The following is an 18,650-nucleotide window of genomic DNA, read 5'->3' as shown; positions in this document are numbered from 1 at the left end:
AGAAAGAGCTGGAGTTCAGATATGACTGAAGCAGCTGATGATTGTTTGCAAGTGTCTTACACACATTTTTGAAGTTCTGTGTCCTCCTTATGCATCTTTTGAAGTATGAGTGTTTGCTCTCAAACCTCATTGTCCACAACCGTATGAGTGGACCAAGTTTCACGATCAAAGAGGGATAGTGGACGAGGTAGTGATGTTTTGGTTTGAGTTTCTCTGTGGGAAATAGTTGTTTCCTTGTTTCAAGATAATCTTGAATCTGAACATTGAGGAAACAGATTTGAGGTACAGATATCTTGGGGGCACAGACCAACTCACAAAGCTCTTTCAGCAAGATCAGTAACTGCCACACTGGATCCTTAGTATCCGACATCTTATCCCCAATAATCACTGGTAGAAGTCTCAAAAGACACCAATTCTCAGCCGCCTGACCACCAATCTTCATACCACTTATACTTACTTCACAAGGAGCAGAACCAGCATCAGAACCCACATATTTGAACTGTGTGATTCGTCGGTTCAGCTGTGTGTATGTGAACCATTTCTTCACCTTTACAAAATACCTCAAGTAAAGGGTAAGGTCATAGGCTACTACGCCTTCAAACAAGTCATGGCCTATGCATGGTGGGAGCCCTGGCTGGCATACATGGAAATACTTAAGAGAGTTGAAAACAGAGTCAAACTTGAGTCCCTTTACATGTGTTGCCTCAGAGTCCTGTAGTTGTCGCAGTGCTTCCTTGTAGGTCTCAACTGTTCTTACCGGAAACCGGTCTGTCGGGTTGTCTATTTTATTTGTAGGGACTAAGCAATACCTGCAGCAGTGACTTGCAGTACTGAAATTCTCAGTAAAGCCACCGATCGAGTGAGAGCCTAAATTGTCCCCCAGAATACATACGACTGTTGCCCGCACCACCTGGCCAGATGAAGTGACCAGTCCATGCCTCTCAAGTTCTCTAATATCTGACAGCATCCGTGCAAACAACTTTTCATGTGCAAAGTACTTAAAGTACCTCTCAGGACACAGAAGCAAAAGCTGCAAGTTGTCAACACTAGAACGATAGATGGCCTCGAAGTTGGCAAGTGTAAAGTAAACTCCTACAATTTTGTGCTTCTTCTTTGATGATCCAAGAGGGTTCACTACCTCAAATGCATCCTGGTACAAGATAAGCTTTAAGCTTATACCTGGCTCCATGAATAAGTCGTTGGACTTGAAAACAGATCCATCGCAAATATCAGTGAACACATTAGTAGAAGCAGCATTATTTTGTGGCTTCACACACTGTTGCCACACAACTGGGTCTTTTAACATGGATCGTAAAGTATCCTGAAGTGGGATATATTGTGCATAGCACTCCCTTCTATTCTCGTCTGTGCCAAGATAAATAGCCTGTGGGTGCACATATGAAAAGTTCTTTTGGAAGAACATCTTTCTTCTGTGCCCAGTGGAAAGGTGAGAGCTGCACAGCGAATGCAAATCTGCTTCTCCCAAAATACTCAAAACACTGTCAATATCAGTCTCAGACAAGTTTGTTTTAGCTCCCATTAACTTTTTGAATTCCTTCTTAGTGTACCGATGACACGTATCATTCAAACTGTCAATTTCTTCAACAATAATCTGTATTGTTGATGATGGAATGAGGCATTTAGCCTGCAGACGCATGTAAAAAAGGCATAGATTTTTTTGATACAGGGCTCTCATTTCAGTGTCATCTGGCATGTCGTCAGATGAACTTGCTACATGACTTTCATCTAAATCCCTTTGCACCTCAGCGGAATCCTGAGTAGACTGCGATTGTGTAGGGCCAGGGGTTACAAACAACTCTGTTTGATTAATATGCAACCGTGCGATATGGCTAGTGAATGATGATTTTACTTTATAGGTTTTGTCACAATTTGCAAATGGACATTTTACTGTCTCTTTTTTCAATATATGCAATTTCAGATGTGCAATGACATCCCTGAGATTAGTATATTGCTCCTGACAACTTGCGGCCTCGCATTTGAATGAACATCCTATATAATTTCTTTGTGAAGCAGAGATGGTCCTGTGGTCACGGTACATATGTTTTTTCAAAGCAGTATACTTCAGAAACTGATGTTTGCAGTCAGCCACACCACAAGGGAATTGCTTGTTTGCTTCATGTCTATGAAGTAACTGATGGTCAACATAACGTTTAAGCGATTTGAATGACAGGCCACAGGACTTACATTTACATGTATGACCAGGCATTTTTCAGAAGTTAAGTATTCCCTCAAATCTCATGTTACATCTAACAATTCCAGGAAGTTCTGTGTGTGTGCATGTGTATATAACCTGTCCTAAATCTGCAGATAGGCTAAATGTTGCAACTGATGAAGCGGAACTGCAATCCAAACTGTTGAGACAAAATAAGTGGAAGTGAAGCACAAATAAACTTCAAAAAAGGTTATTTCTAGTGCCGTCAGGCAATTAAAAAAATTAATCTAATTAATCGCATTTTAACCGCATAACCATTTTAGGCCTGATATTTTATATCTGAGAGTCACACACAGCTAGTGGCATGGCACTGATATATGCTTGCTACTACTAGCCGAATGAAAATGTATCTGTTTCACCTAACACTATTGCTCCGTGATTATAGCCACCCATCTCTAAAGCCACAACCACGTTACCATATTTGTAATAATGTAAATCATTGTGTCGTTGTACACATATTGTGTTTATAACGTTAGTAGCTAACATAGCTTAGCTTGGTAGCTATTGTGCTAACAAAATATCCCGACATCCGGCCCGCTGGCCGGCATGAACGGCCGACCCAAAATGGTTCTCTCCTCTCTGTACACCCCGTCCCCACGGGTACCCTGCCGGGGGGCCATGGACGCGACAACGGCGACAATGGTGGCAGCCTGTAGGGCATAGATATCTATAATAGAATATAGATGTCTATGCTGTAGGGTGCTCGAGCCCGTAAAGGCTAGTGGTTCACGATAGCTATGAACTAACAACGGCCGCCGCTGTTGTCGCGTCCACAAGCTCCTCCGCAGGACACCCGCGAGGACGGGGGCACACAAAGAGGAGAGAACCATAGGCTAACGTCAGTGTAGTGGTCCTGACTGTAGGCAGCAGGGACGGCGGAGCTATATACTATATAGGCTAACTGTGATGCACCTAGTGGGCCACCATTGAACTAGTACTATGACCCGGACGGGCAAGGCATTTCCTGAAGTGACGTCACGGCCGTGCTAGCTTTTAGATTCGGCTCATTAATATGCACCTGGCTGTAGTGACGTCGGCGTTTGATAAGCTTTTTTGATTCGCACGTGCATGTTAGTGCGTGGACCTTTTTAACTTTTTCAGAGTGGCATTTCCGGTGTCAAATGGAAAAAAATAAATAATGAAATTATATACCAATGATGTAAACTACCCATAATTGATCAGTAGGGTTTAACCTGGAGGTTGGGCTTTAATCATCTTTAGGATAGAGGGGGGTATCATGCACCCCCCGGAAATATACTTCTAACCAGTGTTTCTAGATTTGAAAAAAATTATAGGCTTATGTTAACAAGTTGTCAGAGTGTCCCATGTATCATTTATATGCAAATTAAGGACATGATTATCAAAAAATCGCAAACAAATCTGTTTAATATATCTCAGCCAATATTGCAGATAACTGAACCAATTTGGACAAGTCAATCAGGGCAAGCTTATTTGACGCATATCTCGCCTAGAAAAGCTTTCGAAATAGTGAAATGCCATTTGATGGTAGAAATTCGTTTGTTTTCACTCATAAGATGGCGGCGGTCATAAGATGGCGGCGGTCTCGTAACAATAACCTGCAAACCATCCACGTGGTACATACATGTACATAGGCTATACTATAGGTGGCAGTGAGATCCTGCTGTAACAACCTCTGTGGAAATATTATCACATTTAAAAAAAGATAAAATCTCCTAAGTTTTAACCTTAACCTAAACAAACGTATTGCTGAAAATATACACTCTATGACTGCTGTCATATACTGCAGAGAACTCTTTCATGGCAAATAAGTAATCTGGTCTTTCCAAAGACATGCGGGACACGTGTGCACGAATACACCTTAAATGATTTTCGAATATTGCAAAGTTTTGTTCATATTGATTCTACCAAGTGTATACTTTTTATTTCTGAATTTCCCATTCTTAATTCTTACATGTGTGCATGAACACATTCATTGCTTTAGCTGCTTTGCACGAACAAACATGTACGCTAGCATATTGTTACGGTAAAATACGTGGAAATGTACATTTTAAGACAAGACGACAGTCGCAGATTTCTATTATATAATGACTATTTGAAAACAATGACTTAATATAAATGTCTTACTGGGTCGGGTCTTGCTGCTGTTCCTGTCTTTCAGGGCGGAAAAAGTTTTTTTTTGTGTGTGATGAGGATTTATATAAGAACCTCCCATGCGCAGAACAGCTTGCATAGGTATCTGTGTCTTTTGCCGGTAGCTAAATGACAATGTAATTATAATGTGATTGATTGATTGATTGATTGATTGATTGATTGATTGATTGATTGATTGATTGATTGATTGATTTAAAAGTTTATTAACAGATTGCAGAATGGGTACAGTGCAGTACAGCTCAATACATACAATTGTTAAGGGGATGCAGACCAGAGAAAGACTTCCCCCATTTTCAATTCATCATATGTACACGACTTACAGATAGACAGTACTGCTACATCTATACATTTATGACATACCAGATTTGCAAATACAGTACTGTTTGTGATACAAAAAGTGTCCAGAAAAAGAGTGTATATACATTTGACGTCGAAACTGTATACATTGGAGGAGGTTGGGTAGGTGGGGTGGGGTTGGGTGGGGTGGGGGGGGGGGCTGTACATTGGAGGTGGGGGGGGGGGGGGGGGGGGGTTGGGCAGGGGGGGGGGGGACAACTGGGTTAGGAAATGTTTCAACTCATTCAGAACGCAGCGGCCCGCCTGATCTCAAACCTACCGAAGTCGGCCCATGTCACCCCACTTCTTAGGGACCTGCACTGGCTCCCCATTGCTGCACGAATCCGCTTCAAGGCCCTCGACCTAGCATACCGTGCGGCAAAGGGAACCGCTCCCGCCTACCTCCGGTCAATGGTTTCTAACTACACACCCTCAAGACCCCTACGCTCTGCATCTTCTGGCCGCCTCAGACCTACTCCTATCCAAGCTCCGGGAGGGTCATCAAAGAGAAGTCGCCTATTCTCAGTCCTTGCCCCACAATGGTGGAATGAACTATACCCACCCCAGTTAGGACAGCCGAAACACGTCCAATCTTTCGCCGTTGACTAAAGACGCACTTCTTCAACCATTATCTGAATAAAAAAAAAAAAATCGAACCCTAACTAACCGTACTGTCATGCACTTGTCCTAATAAACTAACCAGCACTCAATACTTTGATGAACATTGTTGCTCAGCTTGTGCCCTTCCTGATGGCTTGTCGTACAGAACATGTAAGTCGCTTTGGATAAAAGCGTCAGCTAAATGACTAAATGTAAATGTAAATGTAAATTTGTAGGGGCCATGTTTCGAATTGCAGTATCCCGTATAGGTGTTCTTTGAGGGTGTTTTTGAAAGTGGGTAGTGATTCACATTCCTTTACAGCTTTGGGTAGGGCGTTCCACATTGATGTGGCATAATTGCAAAACGTGTTTAGTTCATTGTTTGAGCCGAATCTGGGTTTAACATGATTTGTTGAGCTTCCTCTAATGGTTGTGGTATTCACTGACCTTTGGGAAGTATTTTGACATGTACATGGGTACCTTAGTCGTATAGTGTATCTTGTAGACCAGGCCCATTGCAAGTTGCTGTACTCTGTCGTCTACTCTAAGCCATCCTAGGTTGTCAAAGTGGGCAGGGGTGAGGTGGGTTCTGGGGGTAAGGTCAAGTAGTAGTCTGACCAGTTTGTTTTGTGATGTTTGTAATTTAGATTTAAGCGCCTATGAGGTGCTTTGGTACCATGAGGTGCACGCATAGTCGTAGTATATTGAATGAGGGCTCCTGCCAGAGTCTTCAGGGTATTCTTGTTTCTTGAGAGGAGATCCGGTACAAGAATCTAGTTCGTTGGTTGACTTTTTTTATTACATTGGATGCCATTTTGTCACAGGAAAGATTTGCCTCTAGGATGGAACCCAGGTAGGTAATTTCGTCTTTCCTTGTGACAATATTGTCACCCATGCACTGCAACTGAGAAGCCGTCGGTCTTGCTGAGTTTGTTATTTGAACCGAAGAGAATGGACTCTGTTTTGCCCATGTGTAATGATAGTTTGTTATCAGCGAGCCATATGCAGATTTTGCCTATATAGTTCCGAGCTGAGGGTTTTTTCAACCTGCAACTTGTTCTTGTCAGAGACCAGCATGGCTGAGTCGTCCGCAAACAGGAACAAGTTGCAGTCACAGGCTGACGACATGTCATTTGCATAAATTAGGAAGAGTAGCGGTCCTAGTATGCTTCCTTGTGGAACACCACAGCTCACTGTGAGGGGGGGGGGGATAGAGTATACCGTTTACCTCTACCATCTGTTCTCTCCCCTCCAGGTAGGATTGCATCCAGCTCACTGATAAGCTATCAAAATCAATTGCTTTTAGCTTGTCAATCAGAATGGAGTGATTGACAGTATCGAAGGCCTTTTGTAGGTCCAGCATGACCATGCCGCAGTATTTGCCCGCGTCCACCTCTTGTTTGATGTGGTCGTTCAAATAGAGGAGGCATGTGTCAGGGAGCAGCTAGATATATAGCTTAGCACAAGGGCTGGAAGCAGTAGGGAGCAGCTAGCTATATAGCTTAGCACAAGGGCTGGAAGCAGTATAGGGACTAGCTAGCCTGCTTAGCACAAGGGCTGGAAGCAGTAGGGAGCAGCTAGCTATAGCTTAGCACAAGGGCTGGAAGCAGTATAGGGACCAGCTAGCATATAGCTTAGCATAAGGGCTGGAAGCAGTAGGGAGCAGCTAGCTATAGCTTAGCACAAGGGCTGGAAGCAGTATAGGGACCAGCTAGCTATAGCTTAGCACAAGGGCTGGAAGCAGTATAGGGACCAGCTAGCCTATAGCTTAGCACAAGGGCTGGAAGCAGTAGGGAGCAGCTAGCTATAGCTTAGCACAAGGGCTGGAAGCAGTATAGGGACCAGCTAGCCTATAGCTTAGCATAAGGGCTGGAAGCAGTAGGGAGCAGCTAGCTATAGCTTAGCACAAGGGCTGGAAGCAGTATAGGGACCAGCTAGCCTATAGCTTAGCACAAGGGCTGGAAGCAGTAGGGAGCAGCTAGCTATAGCTTAGCACAAGGGCTGGAAGCAGTATAGGGACCAGCTAGCTATAGCTTAGCACAAGGGCTGGAAGCAGTATAGGGACCAGCTAGCCTATAGCTTAGCACAAGGGCTGGAAGCAGTAGGGAGCAGCTAGCTATAGCTTAGCACAAGGGCTGGAAGCAGTATAGGGACCAGCTAGCCTATAGCTTAGCACAAGGGCTGGAAGCAGTAGGGAGCAGCTAGCTATATAGCTTAGCACAAGGGCTGGAAGCAGTAGGGAGCAGCTAGCTATAGCTTAGCACAAGGGCTGGAAGCAAGCAACTATAGCCTATAGTTTAGCACAAGGACTGGAAGTAGGGAGCAGCTAGCGCTCTGTAAAAAAAATTAACTCTGACGCACAGAGATGAAATTGATGAAATTGAATTGGGTGATGGTGTTGGAGGTCTGACCCCCCACCCTGACCGCCTGGGGTCTTTCACTCAGAAAGTCCAGTACCCAGGCGCTCAGGGCGGAGCTCAGACCCAGCTCGATCAGCTTGTCCACCAGTCTGGTGATGGGGACTATGGTGTTGAACGCTGAGCTGTATGAACAACAGTCTCACATAGCCCCCCTTCTGACGGTCAAGGTGAGAGAGGGTGCTGTGCAGTACCTGGGAGACCGCGTCGTCAGTGGACCTGTTTGTCCTGTATGCAAATTGCATAGGGTCCATATCACTGGGGAGGGAGGCACAAATGTGGTCCTTGACCAGCCTCTCGAAACATTTCATGACCACAGAGGTGAGTGCCACCGGTCTGTAGTAATAACTGTGAATTGAACTTGCATTGCTGCACTATAGTCCATCCGTTGCAAGTCAACGCCCCCCCCCCCCCCCCCCCCCCTCCATCCATTAACTCAACTGGACTGTCACTGTAATATTTATGTACAGTTGTACAGTGTCCCCCACCCACCCCTCCTACCCAACCCCCCCACCCACCCAACCACCTCCAATGTACAGTCAGATTGGTTATTTTTGGTTGAGGTTGAAAAAGCTATGTTGATTCAATATTTAATTACAGATACCATTTCAACATTTGAAAAACTGTCGTTGAATCAATTTAGTAGATTCCCCCTCCCCTCCTCCCCCTCCCCTCCCCTTCGAGAGGGTATAGTCCTAAGCAACTCGCGAGACCTAGAAGATCTCACGGGACTTGAGGTATTCAAACACTTTGGCGCGATGGATGGTGTCTTCACTGACTGGCTTGACAAATAGTCTGAGCCAAACTCCTTGGTAAGTCATTGACAATATTATGTATTATGCCATTCACATACCATAATCTTGCTGTCATCGTTTGACTACATGCTACTTTGTGAATTATTACCGTGGTGGCAACTAGTAGGCTAGAACGAAGCTTGTTAGCATTATTAGCTAACATGCTGGTATGAATGAATGAATGAATGAAAACTTTATTTAACAGATTGCAGAATGGGTACAATACAGTACGGCTCAATACATACAATTGTTAAGGGGATGCAGACCTGAGAAAGACGTTTGTCTTGTTTCCATCAGGGTCCCCCATTTTCAATTCATATAGACATTTATGACATACACAACATACATGACATTTATGGCATAGGGACATATAGGTATTTAGTACTGATACATTTGTGACATAAACGGTATTCAAATATACAGTAGTTACCCCTAGATCCTGACAGAGTATATACATATGATGGGGAGGGGACTGTACATTAGGAGGGGGTGGGTGGGTGGGAGAGAAATATACATACGGCGGGGAGGGAATATATACATGCGGTGGGGAGGAGACTGTCTATTAGGAGGTGGTGGGGGTTTTGGGCCTTTTACGTGGCCAGTTTCGAATTGCATCCTCCCGTAGGTGCTCTTTAAGAGCGGTTTTGAATGTGGGTAGTGATTCACATTCCTTTACAGCTTTGGGTAGGGCGTTCCACATTCTTGTGGCATAATTGCGAAACGTGTTTAGTCCCTTGTTTGAGCCGAATCTGGGTTTTACATGATTTGTTGAGCTTCCTCTGGTGTAGTGGTTGTGGTATTCACTGACCTTTGGGAAGTATTTTGACATGTACAATCATCATAGATCTAGCCTCTTTATTTTGCTCTCAAAGTGCACCAGATTGATGCATTTAACTTTAAAATGTAAAAAAAAAAAGTTACGGGGGGCATGCCCCCGGACCCCCCTAGAGCAGGGGTGGCCAACCCGCGGCTCGCGAGCCGCATGCGGCTCTTTGCCCGTCAATGTGCGGCTCTTCCATCCATAAAAAAAAAAAAAAAAAAAAAAAAAATACTTTAACTTACTTAACTGGTAAGTGAGTTCTTATGGGAATAGTATGATTCCGTTCAGATACCATCACCGGGCTGTTATCGTTTGACTAAATGTTATCTCTGTGCCGTGGCAAATAGTTTGGAGCTTGTTTGAGCAAATAGTGATGCATATTATTATAGCTACTAACGTTAGCTAGCTAGCATGCTAGCTAACGTTATTCTGCCATTTTGTTTCGTGATTAAAATGTACGTTTTTAATAGTTACATAAGCATTGTTGTAACTAGTGTTAACAAATACTTTATTATAGTTCAATTGTGTTAAACTTGGGACACAGCCATGGCTCTATTTTATTTCGTTTTGTATGTGAGGCATTTTAGCTTGCAGTTGTTGTGTTGCATTGTGGGTCTTCAGCACAAAGTAATCCCTTGCTGAGGGTAAGATGGTTTTCTGTCTGCTCAGACTCAGAATACTTAATTAACATGATCTGTGCTTCATAAAAAACAGATATTATTTATCTGGTTTTGGTTATTTTGCACAGTAAATACTTATTCAGGCCTACCTGCAATTCAGAATTTAATCCAGCAGGGCGGCAGTGATGTTCATTCTGCCTTTTGTTATATATAAAAAATGGGGCTTTGAAAGACTGACATATTTGAACTTCTAGCTCCTGCTACTCTAAACATATATATATATAATATACACAGTCTTGATAAATTGCATACAAGGTTTTTTGAATATTTTGATCGTCTTCTTTTTAGAATTCGCTGGCAATCATCGCCGCTATCAAGGTGAGTTAACTAACACATTCTCAAATCATGTTTTGTTTTTACCACCAGACATGCGCTAGGTATATGGAGCTAGGTACACTTGCTACTGTAGGTTATATGGTGCTCATTGATAACTACTTTGATGGTGCTTATTTTTTCCTTATTTTGTTAATTATGTTGCTCTTTCTCTAGGAATGCCAATGTATAACTCCAGCCCCTATTACCACACTGCCATTGATTCAGCTCAGTAAGTATTATCTTTCAATTCAATATTGTCTGTCTCTCTCACCCCACTTCAAACTTCACACCTTTATCTGTGTTTTCATCTCTGTCTTTCTGTCTCTCTCACCTCGACCCCCTCCACTTCACACAACACCTACATTGCCAAAGCCTTTGTCATTTGATGACACAGCAGTGCTATGTCTGTCTCTCCCTCTATCTCCGTCTCCCTCTCTCACTGGCATAACATTTTTATTGTCGTATTCAATATTTCAGAGATTCTTCGCCAGAGGAACTTGAAGCCATTCCTGAATTACCACCAGAGACCAGCAGTTGCACGCAGGCAGAGACTGCCTGTAGCGTGAGTTGAATTTTATACACAAGTTCACTGGTGTTTATTCTTATATAAAACGTCTCTAAAGACGTATGTTTACCTTTGCATTGATTGGTGGATTTTTGACTGAAGACATTGGATCTTTCCTGCTCTCCCATCCAAGTCCCAGGTTGTAATGACGTAATCATGACACTTAGTTGATTTTGAGTAGACAATTACTCGTTGCATCTGGGCTCATAGTCATAGCCATATAGGAATGACCGCTACACCGTCGCGCCAATAGCGGCCGAGGGAGGGAGAGTTAAGCGATTTCTTTGTCATTCAGACAGATTCTCCTATCTGCACCTATCTGACACGTATAGCCACTGATGGTGGAGAAGTGCTGTCCAATTAGCCATTTTGGGGAAATTCAGGCATAAAATAATATTCTGTTGTGTGTCACTGTCAAACAATCCAATATTTCAGAGATTCTTCGCCAGTTGCGGGAAGTATGTCACCACCTGAAGACGCAGACCACCACCTGAAGCCCATGTAGAATTGTGAGTTGAATTTTATACATGATAGATCAGTGGTTCTCAAACTTTTTACACCAAGTACCACCTGAGAATGTAGCTGGCTCTCCAAGTACCACCATATGACCGGTGTTAAAATACAGTCTATTCAGCTATGCACAGTTCACGCAGGAGGCAAATGTATTCCTAATACCATTATTTATTGTTAACTTTTGTCAGACACAGCCACAATGTACAAAGGGATAGCACTAGAACTAGCAAACGCGTCCACACAACTCATACAATGCAAGGGCATTGAGAACCACCCCCTATCTCCCTGTCTCCGGCTGTCCCTGAGCAACGACCGGAGTGTTGAATGTCCCGTGACTAAGACGGGGAGGACGTGACCCTCTCTGCGCCGCCCCTGTGCCTCAAATAGATCCGCTATCAACTCTATCTTTAATCTTTCAAAATGTTCAGTTGCTATCGCTATTAGCTCTATCTTTAATTTTTCAAAATGTACAATTGCTATTGCATGCACTCATCTGTGTTTCACCACACACATGAGTGCATGCTTACCAACTGTCCGTCTGCAACACTACTATCACCAACATCTAAGAAGGGAGATCCCCCCTTGAACGGCCCTTCTAAGGTTTCTCTCCTCCACACTGCCTGTGGAGCTTTTTTCCCTATTGTTAGGTTTTAGTGAGTTTTTCCTTACCTTTGCGTGGGGTATGTCTGGGAGTGCTTGCATTCTTTCATTTATTTGCATTCATCTAAAAAATGTTTGGACCCTATGGTGTTCTTGTTCTGTTCTTGACTTATTGTTATGTTGTCTTCTTGACCTGTTTAAAGAAGACCTGTACGGCCCATGGGGACATTAACGTGTGTTGTCGGGCCCTATAAATAAATTTGATTTGATTTGATTTGATTTAGAACATAATAACTAACATTCTCACATAGCAAGTGAGAAAATTAAGAACAACTGTATTTCAGCAAATGTACTTAATCTCTATCTCTCTCTCTCTCTCTCTCTCTCTCTCTCTCTCTCTCTCTCTCTCTCTCTCTCTCTCTCTCTCTCTCTCTCTCTCTCTCTCTCTCACACAGCAAGCAATTGTCCATCATTCTCTCTCTCTCTCTCTCTCTCTCTCTCTCACACACACACACACACACACACGCACACACACACACACACACAATTATTTTGTTACAAAAACTTAATTTCCTGCATTCTGGTGCAGGACTTTTTGAAATTTTACCCTTTAAATGCCAGTTTGTGTGATGGCATCACAAATTATTGTTAAAATAAACACACAAAGTAAAATATGTTCAATAGGATAGGAGCCCCGCATTTAGTGATCTAGGAGGCAAGTATTTTGTAATAAGATCAGATAGATAGAGCAATCACAAAATAAAGAAATGAGGCTCATCGTGCTCGCAAGCCACTGTCTAAAGTCTAATTGTGTTCTCAGAGGGATGACACTGGTGATCTACACCTCTACCAGAGGCCAGCAGCCAGAGGGGGACCCTGCTGACCACAAGGCCATCTGAATCATCCTATGCTGAATTGACATGGATGGCATCTCCCTTAAGCTGATGTGAGTATAACTTCCATGTACAAACACAAACACACCCACTCTATCTATATCTCTCTTCTAGGACATGTCATCATCATCAAACCTTTATTTAATTCTTGGGAGAACAGTAGGGTTGTAAAAAAAAGTGTAAACATCTTCAAATCATTATTAACACATCCACGCTGTAAAGGGTTATTGCCCGCCATGCTTTGACCGCCAGATCTCGCGAGTAGGGTCGAGCTGCAGACTCGGAGCCTCGGTCCAGATTGGAACTTCCGCTCGGAGCCTCGGTCCAGATTGGAACTTCCGCCCTGCCACAGGACTATTACTCCTGTGACAGGGCAATGCGCTGATTGGCGGAAAGTACGGAAGTATCTCGAAGTACGTCTGACGTATCTCGAATTACGTCTGACGTTTCTCTACGTTAGCGAACATTAAACGTTGTATTCATAAGATAATATAAATTCAGCAGCATGGGGAGGGCCGGGGGGAGGGGAGGTACAGGTAGTAGAAGACATAGAGGTACAGGTCACATAATTATAGTACAGTGGAGAAGTAAAAATAGAATAAAACGGCAGTGGAAACAATATACAATATTATTAACTCTAATAATAACACGCCTCGCGGGCTCATTATAATACGAGAGCCGTGGGTCTGCATTGTATAGAGCGGATCCCCCGGCCGTATTCAAGCGCTGGAGCGCTTTGCGATGGATCAAACTGTATTAATATAGTAGTAATAATAGTAGTTGGCTAGTTGCGCGCTTCTGGCCACCTCCCGCAGTGCGCGCATACACACATACTGTCTGTAGCCTATACAGTACGTGCAAAATTAGTTGTCAAGAGCCAATCGCACAGGTTGCCTCATCTATCAGTGAATACCACAACCACTACACCAGAGGAAGCTCAACAAATCATGTTAAACCCAGATTCGGCTCAAACAAGGGACTAAACACGTTTCGCAATTATGCCACAACAATGTGGAACGCCCTACCCAAAGCTGTAAAGGAATGTGAATCCCTGCCCACATTCAAAACCGCCCTTAAAGAGCACCTACGGGAGGCTGCAATTCGAAACTGGCCACCGTAAATGCCCAAAACCCCCACCACCTCCTAATAGACAGTCTCCTCCCCACCGCATGTATATATTCCTTCCCCGCCGTATGTATATTTCCCTCCCACCCACCCACCCCCTCCTAATGTACAGTCCCCTCCCCATCATATGTATATACTCTGTCAGGATCTAGGGATAACAGTACTGTATATTTGAATACCGCCTATGTCACAAATGTATCAGTACTAAATACCTATATGTCCCTATGCCATAAATGTCATGTATGTTGTGTATGTCATAAATGTCTATATGAATTGAAAATGGGGGACCCTGATGGAAACAAGACAAACGTCTTTCTCAGGTCTGCATCCCCTTAACAATTGTATGTATTGAGCCGTACTGTATTGTACCCATTCTGCAATCTGTTAAATAAAGTTTTCATTCATTCATTCATTCATCTCATCTGGCTCTGCAAATAGATCTAGAGTCTGAATATCATATATAGCCTGCTGATGATCTCTCTCTCTCTCTCTCTCTCTCTCTCTCTCTCTCTCTCTCTCTCTCTCTCTCTCTCTCTCTCTCGTCTCAAATCCATTCTGAGAACGGAATGCAGTGCCCGCGACGAGGGTCTTGATTGATTGATTGATTGATTGATTGATTGATTGATTGATTGATTGAAAATTGTATTAACAGATCATGCTGGACCTACAAAACAGTACAGTACTGTTTCTCATTCCTGTACTGTTGTTTATACTCTGCTCCTGTGTTGTAACCCAACCCCCTCCAATGTACAGTAAATGACCAAGTATGGTTTTGTCAATATTCCAATGTACAGTTTTGCTTGTACAGTTGTACAGTGTCCCCCACCCACCCACCCCTCCTACCCGACCCCCCCCCCCCCCCCCCCCAAGGCGAAAGTCTTTCTCTGGTCTGCATCCCCTTAACAATTGTGTGTATTGAGCTGTACTGTACTGTACCCATTCTGCAATCTGTTAATAAAATGTTCAATCAAGAATGGAGTGATTGACAGTGTCAAAGGCCTTTTGTAGGTCCAGCATGATCTGTTAATACAATTTTCAATCAATCAATCAATCAATCAATCAATCAAGACCCGCGTCGCAGGCACTGCATTCCGTTCTCAGAATGGATTTGAGAGAGATCATCAGCAGGCTATATATGATATTCAGACTCTAGATCTATTTGCAGAGCCAGATGAGATGAGGCAACCTGTGCGATTGGCTCTTGACAACTAATTTTGCACGTACTGTATAGGCTACAGACAGTATGTGTGTATGCGCGCACTGCGGGAGGTGGCCAGAAGCGCGCAACTAGCCAACTACTATTATTACTACTATATTAATACAGTTTTATCCATGGCAAAGCGCTCCAGCGCTTGAATACGGCCGGGGGATCCGCTCTATACAATGCAGACCCACGGCTCTCGTATTATAATGAGCCCGCGAGGCGTGTTATTATTAGAGTTAATAATAATTGTATATTGTTTCCACTGCCTTTTTATTCTATTTTTACTTCTCCACTGTACTGTAACTATGTCTTCTACTACCTGTACCTCCCCTCCCCTCGGCCCTCCCCATGCTGCTGAATTTATATTATTTTATGAATACAACGTTTAATGTTCGCTAACGTAGAGAAACGTCAGACGTAATTCGAGATACGTCAGACGTACTTCGAGATACTTCCGTACTTTCCGCCAATCAGCGCATTGCCCTGTCACAGGAGTAATAGTCCTGTGGCAGGGCGGAAGTTCCAATCTGGACCGAGGCTCCGAGTCTGCAGCTGGACCCTATTGGATCTCGCTGTACAGCGTTATTGAGATCAATATTGCATTTTTTCGCCATGGCATTCAAAATTCATATATACACCCATGGCCGCCTAGTTATAGTTGAAAGTGGGGGTGCAAGATTCTTTTTTATTCTTTTTTTTTTATTTTCTTTTTTTTTACATTTAATGAACACCTGTATGTGCAATTTCCTGCAATATAGAGCCTTCAATCTTGACCAAAATAAAGCTGCTCTTTTCACTATAAAACTCAGTTTATATTGCAGTATGATAGCTATAATAATAATAACTTCACTGCGAGGGCTCTTTTAGCTAACGCTAGCTAGGCACGTATGATAGCCAATTACTATTATAATAATAATAATAATAATAACTTTCCCATCCTCCCAAAGCCCCTCCGGCCCCGTTCACATCCGCAGCGGCAGTACCAACAACAACAACAATTAATTGACGCTATCAATAGCCCCAGTGAGCGCGGCGGCTGGCTGAATGAATGAATGAAAACTTTATTTAACAGATTGCAGAATGGGTACAATACAGTACGGCTCAATACACACAATTGTTAAGGTGATGCAGACCAGAGAAAGACGTTTGTCTTGTTTACATCAGGGTCCATACTAGCCCCTTTCGTGACTGTGCTGCACCGAGTGAATCCACAGTCACTTGCTCCTCAATGGGAAACCAACCTAGATTTACCCTGAAGGACTGGTTCTGGCCGAACCGTTCGTTATACAAGTATCACAGAGACATTACAAATGTGCTCACAGTTGCACGAGGGTTTCGGACAGAGATACGGGATGGTGCGCAGGCGCTGTGATCACCCAACGGCGGAAATAATGCCGCTTTGAGCAGTTTATAAAAAAATATTAAAAATATTTATTAGCAACGCCGAGCTTTCAAACCATCCCGTATCTCTGTCCGAACATATACAGAAATAAATACAGTAAAAACATACATGACATCATGACATTTATGGCATAGGGACATACATGACATACAGGTATATACTGTAGTACTGTTACATTTGTGACATATACGATATGCAAATAATATACAGTACTGTTACCCAGAGATCCTAACAGAAAATATTATATATATATGATGGGGATGAGACTGTACATTAGGAGGAGGGGGGGGGGTGGACATTTACGGTGGCCAGTTTCGAATTGCAGTCTCCCGTAGGTGCTCTTTAAGAGCGGTTTTGAATGTGGGCAGGGGTAAAGTGGGTTTTAGGAGTGAGGTTAAGCAGTAGTCTGACCAGTTTGTTTTGTGATGTTTGTAATCTTGTTTTTAGTGCCTTTGAGGTGCTTTGGTACCATGAGGTGCAGGCATAGTCGTAGTACCCTTGAATGAGTACTGAGAGTACCCATGATTTTTGCCATTTTGTTATCGTGAAATTGGTATTAAATTTAATTCTGATTGGCATTAAAAAGTCTTAAAGCCTTAAATCTGACTGGGCTAAACCCTGGTTATTTTCAGCCCAATTTATTCATTTCACTGCAAACCATCTGATCAATATATCACCCATACTACATAAAGCATTTACTGACGATCACGTAATTATAAACGCCGCCCCCCCCCCCCCCCCTTTCCTCCGTGCATGATGACGCATAACGTATACGATCATATACAGTTGAATTTTTTAATATAGCGTGTCTAGGGAATAAACGGCAATCGATGCATTTAGGTCTATAACTCACGTTCTAGGAATTACTACAGGAAATGATAAAACATACTTATATTTTAGAAGGTATTTTTGTATTTTTGTATGAATGAAAAAGTATAACGTTCCTACATCCTGAACAATAGATAATCGATGTTGAATGCAGGCATTAAAGTGTTCCGTCTCAAGACGGATTTCCGTCAATTTGATTGGGGAGATCCGTCAATTTGATTCACAGTCTAACGGAATTGACTACCTGGTATAATATGATTTGTAGATGCATACAGATTGAAACAAAATTGAGCCAATCAGAGGCGCCAAATATCATGAAAAGGGAATTTTTTCTACCGAGGCGGCGCCAAGCAGTCATCACTCAGGGACTCGAGTGGTTGCAGCTGGAGGCTATTGGGCGAGTGACATTTGCGAGGTCTGTCCGCCACATGGCAGGGTAACAAAATAGTTGTGTCCCCTGCTGTGGTTGTGAGTATAGTATACGTTTATTAGCTTAACTCCGTAGCAACATCACACAGGTGTATCTGTAGACAGTCTCCTCCCCACCGTATATATCTTTTTTCCTACCACCCACCCCCTCCTAATGTACAGTCCCGGACTTTCCAGTGAATCATAGTGTCCTTTTTTTTTTCATTTTCCCAGATGCACCATGCACCAAGGATCCAGCTGATTACTGCCAATCTGGAGGATTGTTCCTTATCTGCTCTTCACTTGTGCCACTGATTCATTGACCTTTTGTGGTGTGGTATGTTTTGATTTTTACTTAGTAATACACTGTATAGTTGGGATTCTGAATTAAACAGTATAATGTTCACATATATTATGGAGCCCCCAGGGGTCGGGAGAATATTGTGGAAAACAATATAAAACTGAAATGGTAAAGCTAAAAAACTGTAGACCTGACCACAACCCCCTCGGTTCAACAGCACAATATGTTGCTTTCTCCGCTTTTAAAAGTTGAAATCATCTGATGACATTGAAGGGATAGTTCAGAATTGTGGACATAAAGTTTAATTTACTACTTGGCCATTATGTTATGTTCAATGGACTGCACTTATATAGCAATAGCGCTTTTATCCAAAGCGCGTATGGCCTCTCATTCACCTATTCACACACATTCACACACCAATGGTGGCAGCTGCCATGCATATTGATCCATAAATAGTGTTTAGAATGATTGTACTTCTATAGG

At 43.0% G+C, this 18,650-nt stretch overlaps 1 long non-coding RNA gene across 1 annotated transcript; it reads left to right on the top strand.

Annotated features, from left to right (window-relative positions):
• Window positions 1–8,445: 8,445 nt before the first annotated feature.
• On the top strand, window positions 8,446–18,393 carry LOC311234927. Its single transcript, XR_014620116.1, has 7 exons — window positions 8,446–8,531; window positions 10,302–10,331; window positions 10,503–10,557; window positions 10,806–10,890; window positions 11,329–11,402; window positions 12,827–12,952; window positions 18,101–18,393. It is a non-coding gene; the product is annotated as an uncharacterized lncRNA (long non-coding RNA).
• The last annotated feature ends 257 nt before the right edge of the window (window positions 18,394–18,650 follow it).

The sequence above is a fragment of the Notolepis coatsorum genome, assembly GCF_963971535.1.
Source record: "Notolepis coatsorum genome assembly, chromosome: 9".
Lineage (NCBI taxonomy): Eukaryota > Metazoa > Chordata > Actinopteri > Aulopiformes > Paralepididae > Notolepis > Notolepis coatsorum.
Note: the sequence above shows the minus strand (reverse complement) of the source record. Positions and strands in the feature narration are given on the sequence as shown.